General features: G+C 40.2%; 1 pseudogene; it reads right to left on the reverse strand.

The window, feature by feature from the left end:
- Positions 1 to 974: 974 nt before the first annotated feature.
- Positions 975 to 5,486, reverse strand: LOC137232601 (glyceraldehyde-3-phosphate dehydrogenase-like; annotated as a pseudogene).
- Between the last annotated feature and the right edge of the window lie 5,035 nt (positions 5,487 to 10,521).

Raw genomic sequence — 10,521 nt, forward strand, 5'->3', positions numbered from 1 at the left:
CTCCATCGTGCTTACCACCAGGTAATGTATATTTTATTTATTTGTTTGGTCTTTGTCTCTTCACTGGAATCTAAGCTCCATAAGGGCTAGTGTTATTTTACTCTTTTATTCACTGCTTTAAAAAAAATCCTCAGCACCTTGAACAGTGCCAACCCATCGTGGACTTCCAATAAATAGTTGTCCAATTAATTAAATGATTGAGTGACCACAGAAAGCACTTGCAATCTAAGATTATTGAATACTTTCTAATTATAATCCAAATCTTTTTCCTGTGACCACTATCCTGGGCTTGGGGGAAAAAAATTGCAGTACAAGCTCTTTTTTGTCTTCACTGCCCAGAATGTAACCTGTACTCAGTAGCAGTTGATTGCTGTTTTTTGGTTGGCACAGTCTCATCATTTCCTGTCGGAAATTAAAGCAAAGGTCATGTTGGATAAGCACTCAATTAAGTCTTTAGATGACGGCAATATATAAACAGACGACTTAGTCCGTGTGTGTAGTTAATTCTCACATTACTTTGCAGGTTGCTTTAACACTGTGGTAACATGATTCCTGCTAACTTGCTACCTGTATTCCATTATAAGTCTCAGTCTTTTAGTAAGCCCCCTCCCGACATTTGATTGTGAAAACTTTTCAACAGTATAGGCAAATTGAAAGACTTTACAGTTAATCTCTATATACCTGTCCCCTAGATTCTACTGTTAACATTTTAGCATACTTGTTTAACAATTAACTGTGCATCTATCCATCTCTAATTTGGGGGAGGGGGTGGGTACAGTGTACTGCATGGATGACACATGACAAGGTAGGGCTCCTCAGCCCCTCCGTGTCTTCAGGTGTCTGGAATGGGAACTGTGTTTAGGACGGGAGATTCTCAGTGTGTTGGGGAATCCAGGTAGGGCAAGGAACCCCCAACAGCTGAGGGCCTCTCTCTTGCTCTCATGATCTCACTGGGGCTGGTGGTCCAGGGGGCTCTTACTCCTCAGAGGCCCCATGGACTATAAGTCCTACCACTCTGTTGCTGTAGCCAAATTCATTGTCATACCAGGAAATGAGCTTGACAAAGCAGTCATTGAGGGCAATGCCAACCCCGGCACTGAAGTTGGGAGAGTGGGTGTCACTGTTAAAGTTGCAGGGGCCAAACTGGTCCTCAGTGTAACCCAGGGTGCTCTTTAGGGGGACCTCTGATGTTTGCTTCACCAACTTCTTGATGTCATTTTGGGCTGCTTTCCCTAGATGGCAGGTTTGATCCGTGACCAACATGTTGGGGGTGAAGACACGGAAGACCAGCCTGTGAACTTCCCATTCAGCCCCTGGATGACCTTGCCCACAGCCTTGGCAGTGCCAGTAGGAGCAGGGCAGCCCCACAGCCATCACACCACAGCTGCCCAGAGGGGACGTACATGGTCTTCTGGGTGGCAGTGATGGCACAGATGGTGTTCACGAGTCCTGGTTTTCCTTAACCCTAGGGCAGTAGTTCTCAACTAGAGATGATCTGGGGCCCTGGGGGACATTTGGCAATATCTGGAGACATTTTTGATTGTCACAAGTTAGGGATGGGTGCTACTGACAGCTAGCAGGAAGAGGACAGTATGCAGTACACATCCTAAAATGCTCAAGACAGCTCCCCTTCCCCCAGCCCTCAGTCCCCACAAAGAGAGCCCAACAAGTCAATAGTGCCAAGGTTAAGAAACCCTACCCTGGGGCATAGTCCTTAAGATTCTCAACTGAAAACTGGAGTATTAACCGTGGCTCCTCCTCCCTGGCAGGTCTTGAACTGCAGTTGTTGTCTCCCCAGGGCTGTAAGCCTGCCAATCCTTTGTTTACCCTTATAGCCTCGCAATAGCTACTTTCCGCTTGGCGGTTTTGCCTATTGTCCTGCGTACACACAGTTTACGAATCAGCCTATGTTTTCAGTGGAAAACACAGTGTTGAATGTTGGTATCACCTATGCAGGATCTTGGCCTCTGAATGCCTGCCTGCTTTGGTTGGCTTCTGATGCCTTAAAAAACCTGTTGTCTGTTTGCTTATTTATCCATTTTGGTTGTTGTTATTACTGGTTTGCATTTTATCCAGCTTTTATATTTTTTCTTGTTGGCACGGTTATTAGGATCCAAGCTACTCTGTCATAACCAGAATTGTAAGTCTGCTATGTATACATGCAACCGAGTTTAACTTCATTTTGAAAGTCCTTCAGTTAACAAAATCTCCAGATTATTCTGATCACCAGTTATTTGAATAAAAACATGTTTAGGTTTTATTTTCTGCCCAGATATATGATAGGTGAAAATATTTAAATGATAATATACCTTTCCAATATTTGCTCGGTGTAGAAAATTTAGAAAAAAACAGAAAGGGTAAAGAAGAAAATTTTTAAATATATATTTTCCATCACCCAAAACAGCCATCAACAAAGTTTGTTATTGTTCCTTTCAGTGTTTCCTCTGTACCTTCCTAACAATGTTTTATTCAGGACTAACTCATAGGCCCTTATTAATTTATTTTGCATTTTTAAACAGTTTTATTGAAGTATAAGTTATGTACCATAATATTCACTTGCTTTCAGTGTGCAATGCAATGATTTTTAGTAAATTTACAGAGTTGTACAACCATCGCCACAATCCAATTGTAGAACATTTCCATCCCACCAAAAGGAATGTCTATTTACAGTAACTCCTTGTTTTAGTAGGTTGGCATTTCTCCCCTGGTTTAGCCTGTAATTTCTGGTCAACTCTGGTTTTCTGTTTCTCATGAGCTCTTACAGAGGTGCTAAGGGAAGGCAAGAAAGAGGTGGGCATCTTCTGGGAGGGAAAGGCCAGCGACAGACCTGTGTCTGACAGCCAGTGTGGCAGCCATGGAGATGCACTGGTCAGGTCTCCCTTTGGGAGAACACATGGTGGGGAGTGTGGGTGGCTGACAGCCCACAGCTGTGCAAGGTCCCCTGGGCTCCTTCAGCCAATGACTGAGCATGTGGGGGTGATAGAGCCAGCGGACGCAGGACTTCTCGAAGGCAGCATTTGCTGCCAACCCAATCGGAAAATGGGCAGAAGACCTAAATAGACACTTCTCCAAAGAAGATATACAGATGGCCAATAGGCACATGAAAAGATGCTCAACATCACTAACTATTAGAGAAATGCAAATCAAAACTACAATGAAGTACCACCTCATACCAGTCAGAATGGCCATCATTTAAAAGTCTACAAATAATAAATGCTGGCGAGGGTGTGGAGAAAAGGGAACCCTCTTACACAGTTGGTGGGAATGTAAACTGGTGCAGCCACTATGGAGAACAGTATGGAGGTTCCTCAAAAAACTAACAGTAGAGTTGCCATATGATCCAGCAATCCCACTCCTGGGCTTATATCCAGACAAAACTATAATTCAAAAAGATACATACACCCCTATGTTCACAGCAGCACTCTTCACAATAGTCAAGACATGGAAACAACCTAAATGTCCATCAACAGATGAATGGATAAAGAAGATGTGGTGTTTATATACAATGGAATACTCAGCCATAAAAAAGAATGAAATAATGCCATTTGCAGCAACATGGATGGATGTGGAGATTATCATACTAAGTGAAGTAAGTCAGAAAGAGAAAGACAAATACCATATGATATCACTTATATGTGGAATCTAAAATGTGACCCAAATGAACCTATCTGTGAAACAGAAACAGACTCACAGACATTGAGAACAGACTTGTGGTTGCCAAGGGGGAGGGGGGTTGGGAAGGGATGGACTGGGAGTTCGGGGTTAGCAGATGCAAGCTATTACATACAGAAGGGATAAACAACAAGGTCCTACTATATAGCACAGAGAACTACATTCAATGTCCTGGGATGAACCATAATAGAAAAGAATATAAAAAAGAATGTATATACGTGTATAAGTGAGTCACTTTGCTGTACAGCAGAAAGTAAAACATTGTAAATCAACTATACTCCAATTTTTTAAAAAATAGGAGGGATATTGTAACATGGAAAGCAGTATGTGACAAGAAAGAAATAAGATTTTTCCTATCGGTGGCCCCTCACACTAGAGCAGATGACCCCTTGGGTCAGGAGTACTTCAAGTGTGGCTGATGTGAGGAAAGCCATAGACCGATCCCTTTAAGACTCACACTAAATTCCATCACCAGCATGGGAACAGTCCTCTCCAGCCAATATGGCAGATGCAAAGTTTAAAAAGCTTGGGTTGGCAAGAATGTGAGTGAAAAATAAATTCCAGCAGAGTCCTGGTGATTGTGTCATTTGTTGACTGACATCTGAAAATCCTTGGCAGTGTTTTAGGGCATATTTTGCTTTAACAAGTAGGGAAGATGCTTTAATTGGTGCCCTTTATTTATAATTTTTGTCATTCATGTCTGTGGAAAATTCCAACATCTTCCACATTACATCATTTCTGGACATTTGGCAGTGTACCAGACCAGCAACTGTTACAATAGAGAGAAATCTCTTCCCTCACTCAGCAAACATATTTTACTGCTTGGAAGATTGCTCTCCATGAATACTACCTGATAAATCTTAATATGATTTTATAGATTATAGCTATCCCTCTCATAACTGGTTTTTCTATCATCCCATTTTTAAGGGTTAGTCAACATTTAATGAGTGCTCATGGATGTCAAATTCCATATGAAACAGGACTAGGTTTGCTCAAGGGTGATAAGAAACAGATGTGGTCTTTGTACACAGAATGTGTTATTTTTATTTTTTGAAATCAGAATTTAAAAATTAACTTTACCAGGGTGACCTATTTATTTTTTTATTTATTTTCTATTTATTTTTAAATTTATTTTCTATTTATTTATTTTTTTTTATTGCGGTAAAATATATATAACATAAAATTTGCCATTTTAACCATTTTAAAGCATGCAGTAGCATTAATTATATTGACAGTGTTGTCCAATCATCACCACCATCTATTCCAAAAACTTTTCATCACTCCAAGCAGAAACTCTGTAATCATTAAACAATAACTTCCCATTTCCCAGGCAGCCACCATTCTACTTTCTGCCTCTATGCATTTGCCTAGTCTAAGTATTTCCTATAAGTGGAATCCTATAATATAAGCTTCTGGCTTATTTCACTGAGCATAATGTTTTCAAGGTTCATCCATTTATGATACACGTTGGATCATGTATCAGGACTTCATTTCTTTTTATGACTGAATAATATTCCATTGTATGTATATACCATATTTTGCTTATCCATTCATCTGTTGATGGACATTTGGGTTCTTTACATCTTTCGACTATTGTGAATAATGCTGCAATGAACACTGGCATAGAAGTGTCTGTTTGACTCCCTCCTTTCGATTCTTTACGGTATATGCCTAGAAGTGAAATTGCTGGGTCTTATGGCAATTCTGTGTTTAGCTTTTGAGAAACCATCAAACTGTTTTCCGCAGAAGCTGTACCATTTTACATTCTTACCAGCAATGTACAAGGGTCCCAATGTCTCCACATCCTCACCCATGCTTGTTATTTTCTGTTGCTGTTGTTGTCATTGCCATCCTAGTGAGTGTGAAATAGTATCTCATTGTGGTTTTGATTTGCATTTCCTTAATGGCTGGTGATGCTGAACATATTTTCATGTGCTTATTAGCCACTTATATAGCTTCTTTGGAGAAATATCTATTCAAATCCTTTGCCCGTTTTTTAATTGGCTGTTTTATTGTTGGGTAGTAAGAGTTCATTCTATATTCTGGATACTAGACATCTACCAGATACATGACTTGTAAAAATTTTCTTCAGTTCTGTATGTTTTCTTTTAAATTTCTTGATAGTGTCCTTTTATGCATAAATGTCTTTAATTTTGATGAAGTCCAATTTATCTATTTTTTCTTTTGTTGTTTGTGCATTTGATGTGATATCTAAGAACCTACTGCCTGAGAACCAACTGAATAGCACAGGGAACTCTACTTGATGCTCTGTGGTGACCTAAATGGGAAGGAAATCCAAGGAGGAGGGGATATATGTATATGTGTGGCTGATTCACTTTGCTGTACAGCAGAAACTAACATAACATTGTAAAGCAACTATACTCCAATAAAAAAATAAAAGAATCCATTGCTAAATCTGAGGTAATGGAGATTTACTCCTATGTTTTGTTTGAAGAGTTTTATAGTTTTAGATCTTCCATTTAGGCCATTCATCCATTCAGAGTTAATTTTTTTATATGGTGTGAGATAGGAGTCCAGCTCTACTCTTTCACACATGGATATCCATTTGTTGGAGCCTATTTTTCTCCCACTGAATGGCCTTCACATTCTTGTTGAAAACCACTTGGCCATAGATGCATATATTTATTTTTGGACTCTCAATTTTATGCCACTGGTCTATGTGTCTATCCTTATGCTAGTACTGCATTGCTTTGGAAATTGTAGCCTTGTAGTGAGTTTTGAAATCAAGAAGTGTGAGTACCTTAACTTCGTTCTTTTTCAATATTGTTTTGGCTATTTGAGATCCTTTGCACTTCCATATGAATTTGAGGATTGGCTTTTCAATGTCTGCAAAAAAAAAAAAGCCACTGGCATTTTGATCAGGATTGCACGGACTCTGTCAATTTGGGAAGTATTGACATCTTAACAATGTAAGTCCTCCAACCCATGAACACAGCATGTCTTTCCATTTATTTAGGGGTTCTTTCATTTCTTTGAGCAATATTTTGCAGTTTTCAGAGCACAAGTCTTACATCTTCTTGGTTAACTTCATTCCTAAGCATTTTATTCTTTCTGATGCTGTTGTAAATAGAAGTTTAAAAATTCAGTCTTTTTGAGTGGACAGTCTGATGAATTTATAAACAGTAAATTTATACTGTTATGCAAGGCTCATCACAATCTAGTTTTAGAATACATGCATCACCCCAAAAAGTTCCCTTCTGTGTATCTGCAGTCAATCCTTGCTCTCACCTCCTTATCCCAGGCAACCTGTGATCTGTTCTCTGTCTCTATAGTTTTTTTATGTTTTAGACATATAAGTAGGTGCTTGTATTTATATAAAATGCAGCTATAAACAATGCATCATCTGCCTCTCTGTTCCCTTTTTCTCTCTCTTTCACCCAGGACAAAAAACCATCCAGCTTAGGACTCAAAATGAAAAGCTGCTCAACATCACTAATCATTAGAGAAATACAAATCAGAACTACAATGAGGTATCACCTCACACCAGTCAGAATGGGCATCATCAGAAAATCTACAAACAACAAATGCTGGAGAGGGTGTGGAGAAAAGGGAACCCTCTTGCACTGTTGGTCAGAATGTAAATTGATACAGCCACTATGGAGAACAGTATGGAGGTTCCTGAAAAAACTAAAAATAGAATTACCATATGATCCAGCAATCCAACTACTGGGCATACACCCAGAGAAAATCATAATTCAAAAAGACACATGCACTCCAATGTTCATTGCAGCACTATTTACAATAGCCAGGTCATGGAAGCAACCTAAGTGCCCATCGACAGAAGAATGGATCAAGAAGTTGTGGTACATATATACAATGGAATATTACTCAGCCATAAAAAGGAACGAAATTGGGTCATTTGTAGAGACATGGATGGATCTAGAGACTGTCATACAGAGTGACATAAGTCAGAAAGAGAAAAACAAATATCGTATATTAACGCATGTATGTGGAACCTAGAAAAATGGTACAGATGAACTGGTTTGCAGGGCAGAAGCTGAGACACAGATGTAGAGAATAAATGTATGGACACCAAGGGGGGAAAACCACGGTGGGGTGGGGATGGTGGTATGCTGAATTGGGCGATTGGGATTGACATGTATACACTGATGTGTATAAAACTGATGACTGATAAGAACCTGCAGTATAAACAAACAAACAAACAAACAAAAAACAACAACTAATACTAAACTTTCTTTGGGTTATTTGTATGGAAATATGTTAATATAAATGTTTCAGATATTACATGAAATTTCTAAAAATCTTAAAAAAAAAGGGGGGGGGGGCTTCCCTGGTGGCGCAGTGGTTGAGAGTCCGCCTGCCGACGCAGGGGACACGGGTTCGTGCCCCGGTCCGGGAAGATCCCACGTGCCGCGGAGCGGCTGGGCTCGTGAGCCATGGTCGCTGAGCCTGCGCGTCCGGAGCCTGTGCCTCCGCAACGGGAGAGGCCACAGAAGCCCGCGTACCGCAAAAAAAAAAAAAAAAAAAAGGAATTACCCAGTGGATGTGACCATTTTAAAGAACATTCAGTCAAGTGAGCATTTAGTTGGTAATCTTGAAATGGGTCCTTTACAATATCATATGAACTGTAATGAATTTTGTCCTATGATAAATTAGTGATAAATGATCCATTTTAACAGAAGGAGAAGAGTCATTTTAAGAGTCATGCCTTTAGTGGCCTCTTTTCCTGGAAAAGTGGATACTAAATGCTTTATTCCAGAGATTTACTGTGATGCCCTGTTTTATCATGGATAATAATAGATGACACCCTATCTTTATAGTGGGGAATATATCTTGTTTTTTTCTGGCTTAATATTTAATACATTTTCTCTTCACTTTGGATGTGATGGCCATGATGGGTTAATGCCCCCGCAGAGCTGGGCCATTATTATTTGTAGTAGCAACAATAACAACAGCAGCAGCAACAACAATAATAATAAATGTCCATTTATTATGAGCCATATACTATGTTAGGCACTTACATTTATCTCATATAATCTATATAACTTTAGAAGTAAGTATTCTTATCCAAATTTTACAGGTAATTGAAGCTCAGGAACCTGATGTAACTTGTCCAAGGTCATACAACTAATCAGTGGAAGAACTAGATTTGAATTAAGAGACATGTGCTTCTAAGTCTCACGATCCTCATCGCTATAAAACACTGCTCCTTGGGGCTTCCCTGGTGGCGCAGTGGTTGAGAGTCCACTTGCCGATGCAGGGGACGCGGGTTCGTGCCCCGGTCCGGGAAGATCCCACATGCCGCGGAGCGGCTGGGTCCATAAGCCGTGGCCGCTGAACCTGCGCGTCTGGAGCCTGTGCTCCGCAGCGGAAGAGGCCACAACAGTGAGAGGCCCGCGTACCGCAAACAAAAACAAAATCGAAAACAAAAACACTGCTCCTCAATAGTGCTAACAGGGATGACACTAGGCAAAAGTAATGAAAAGACAGAATTTTACCTTTAATATGACTCCAGTGCCTCTGCTCCCATATAAGGAAGAGGCAGACCTAGTGTCTTAAAGCAAAGAAATGGCTCTAATAATGGGCAGATAGTTGGCAGCATTCAGACATGTTGGTGTATCTCTATTTTCACGCCATGCAAGTAGCCACCATTTTGGCTATGATGAGAAGCATCCCTGGGTTACTCTTCTTACTAAATAGTAGGTTCTGGTTACTAGTTGCACAATGGACTTTTGAATAGCTGAAAAGAAAGGTCTCTCTACAGCTTCACAGGAGGGAAGACTGCTGGATGTTGCACAAACTTTTCTGAATCAGAATCCACAGGTTCCCACTTTTATGTTTTCCAATGTTGATTTCCATTTCAATTAGGGAAACCAAGGTGGTTGTTAGGCAAGGGGATTTTCCCCATAGTAGTATATTACTGTCATATACTCTCTGTACTTGTCGAAGTTGCTCAGAAAATGGTGCAGAGTAGTGGTGATGAAGATTTACTTCATGTTTAGCAATAGTTTGTTACAAGGAGGAATTTCAGATTTCAAAGAGTTTGTTACATAAGAATTTCAAATTGTTTCATGCACAGTAAATCTTCCAAATAATCCTCTGTGGAAGCCAAAAAAACCCCCAAAACAACAACATACATCCTGGCCTGTCCAAATGACCTCATCTCTTACAGCATCGACTAGTTACCAAATGAGAAAATCCTGGCTCATCCTTATGTCAGAGGAAGATATCAATAACCAGGCTAACCAGAGCAGCTCTGAGTGGGTTCCTTCTTGAGAAAACACCAATGGGTGTGTCTTCCAGGTATCTGAGGCTGGTGATTATGTGCTGAGTTTCTATTGGACAAATCTACTGCAAAGAGAGACTCAGAAGGACCGAGGACTGTTATGGGTTCTTTCACTGCATTGAAAACCCCAAATTACAGACATTGTCCAGCCACTGTTTAGAATCCATTAGAAACTGCTGTGTGTGGCTAGCTCATTAGAATAAAGTCATGCTGGGAGTGAGGTTCAAAAGCTGCAATTGTGTGAAATGTGAGGTTGCATGATTGTAAAGTGAATGAAATGAAAATAGCAGCTGAGCAGAGGATGAGAGCCAATCACCAGCTGCCAATACTGGATTTAAATACAGCTCCACAGTCCAAACCTAAACCCTCAGGATGATGGCCCAGGCATCATAGTAACTACACAGTTTCCTACACTCCCCTTTCCCCTGGAGCCTTTGTTGATCTTCCCTTTGAATTCCCAAGACACCATATTTTGTGTGTTTGCTCAACAGTTCTCCTAAGGAGGTCCAATCCATTGCTAATAATGACTCAAAGTGCTTTCACTGGCTCAGATAAAAAGCTCAGTTACATTAACCTACTTC

This window comes from Pseudorca crassidens, chromosome 10, assembly GCF_039906515.1.
Source record: "Pseudorca crassidens isolate mPseCra1 chromosome 10, mPseCra1.hap1, whole genome shotgun sequence".
Classification (NCBI taxonomy): domain Eukaryota; kingdom Metazoa; phylum Chordata; class Mammalia; order Artiodactyla; family Delphinidae; genus Pseudorca; species Pseudorca crassidens.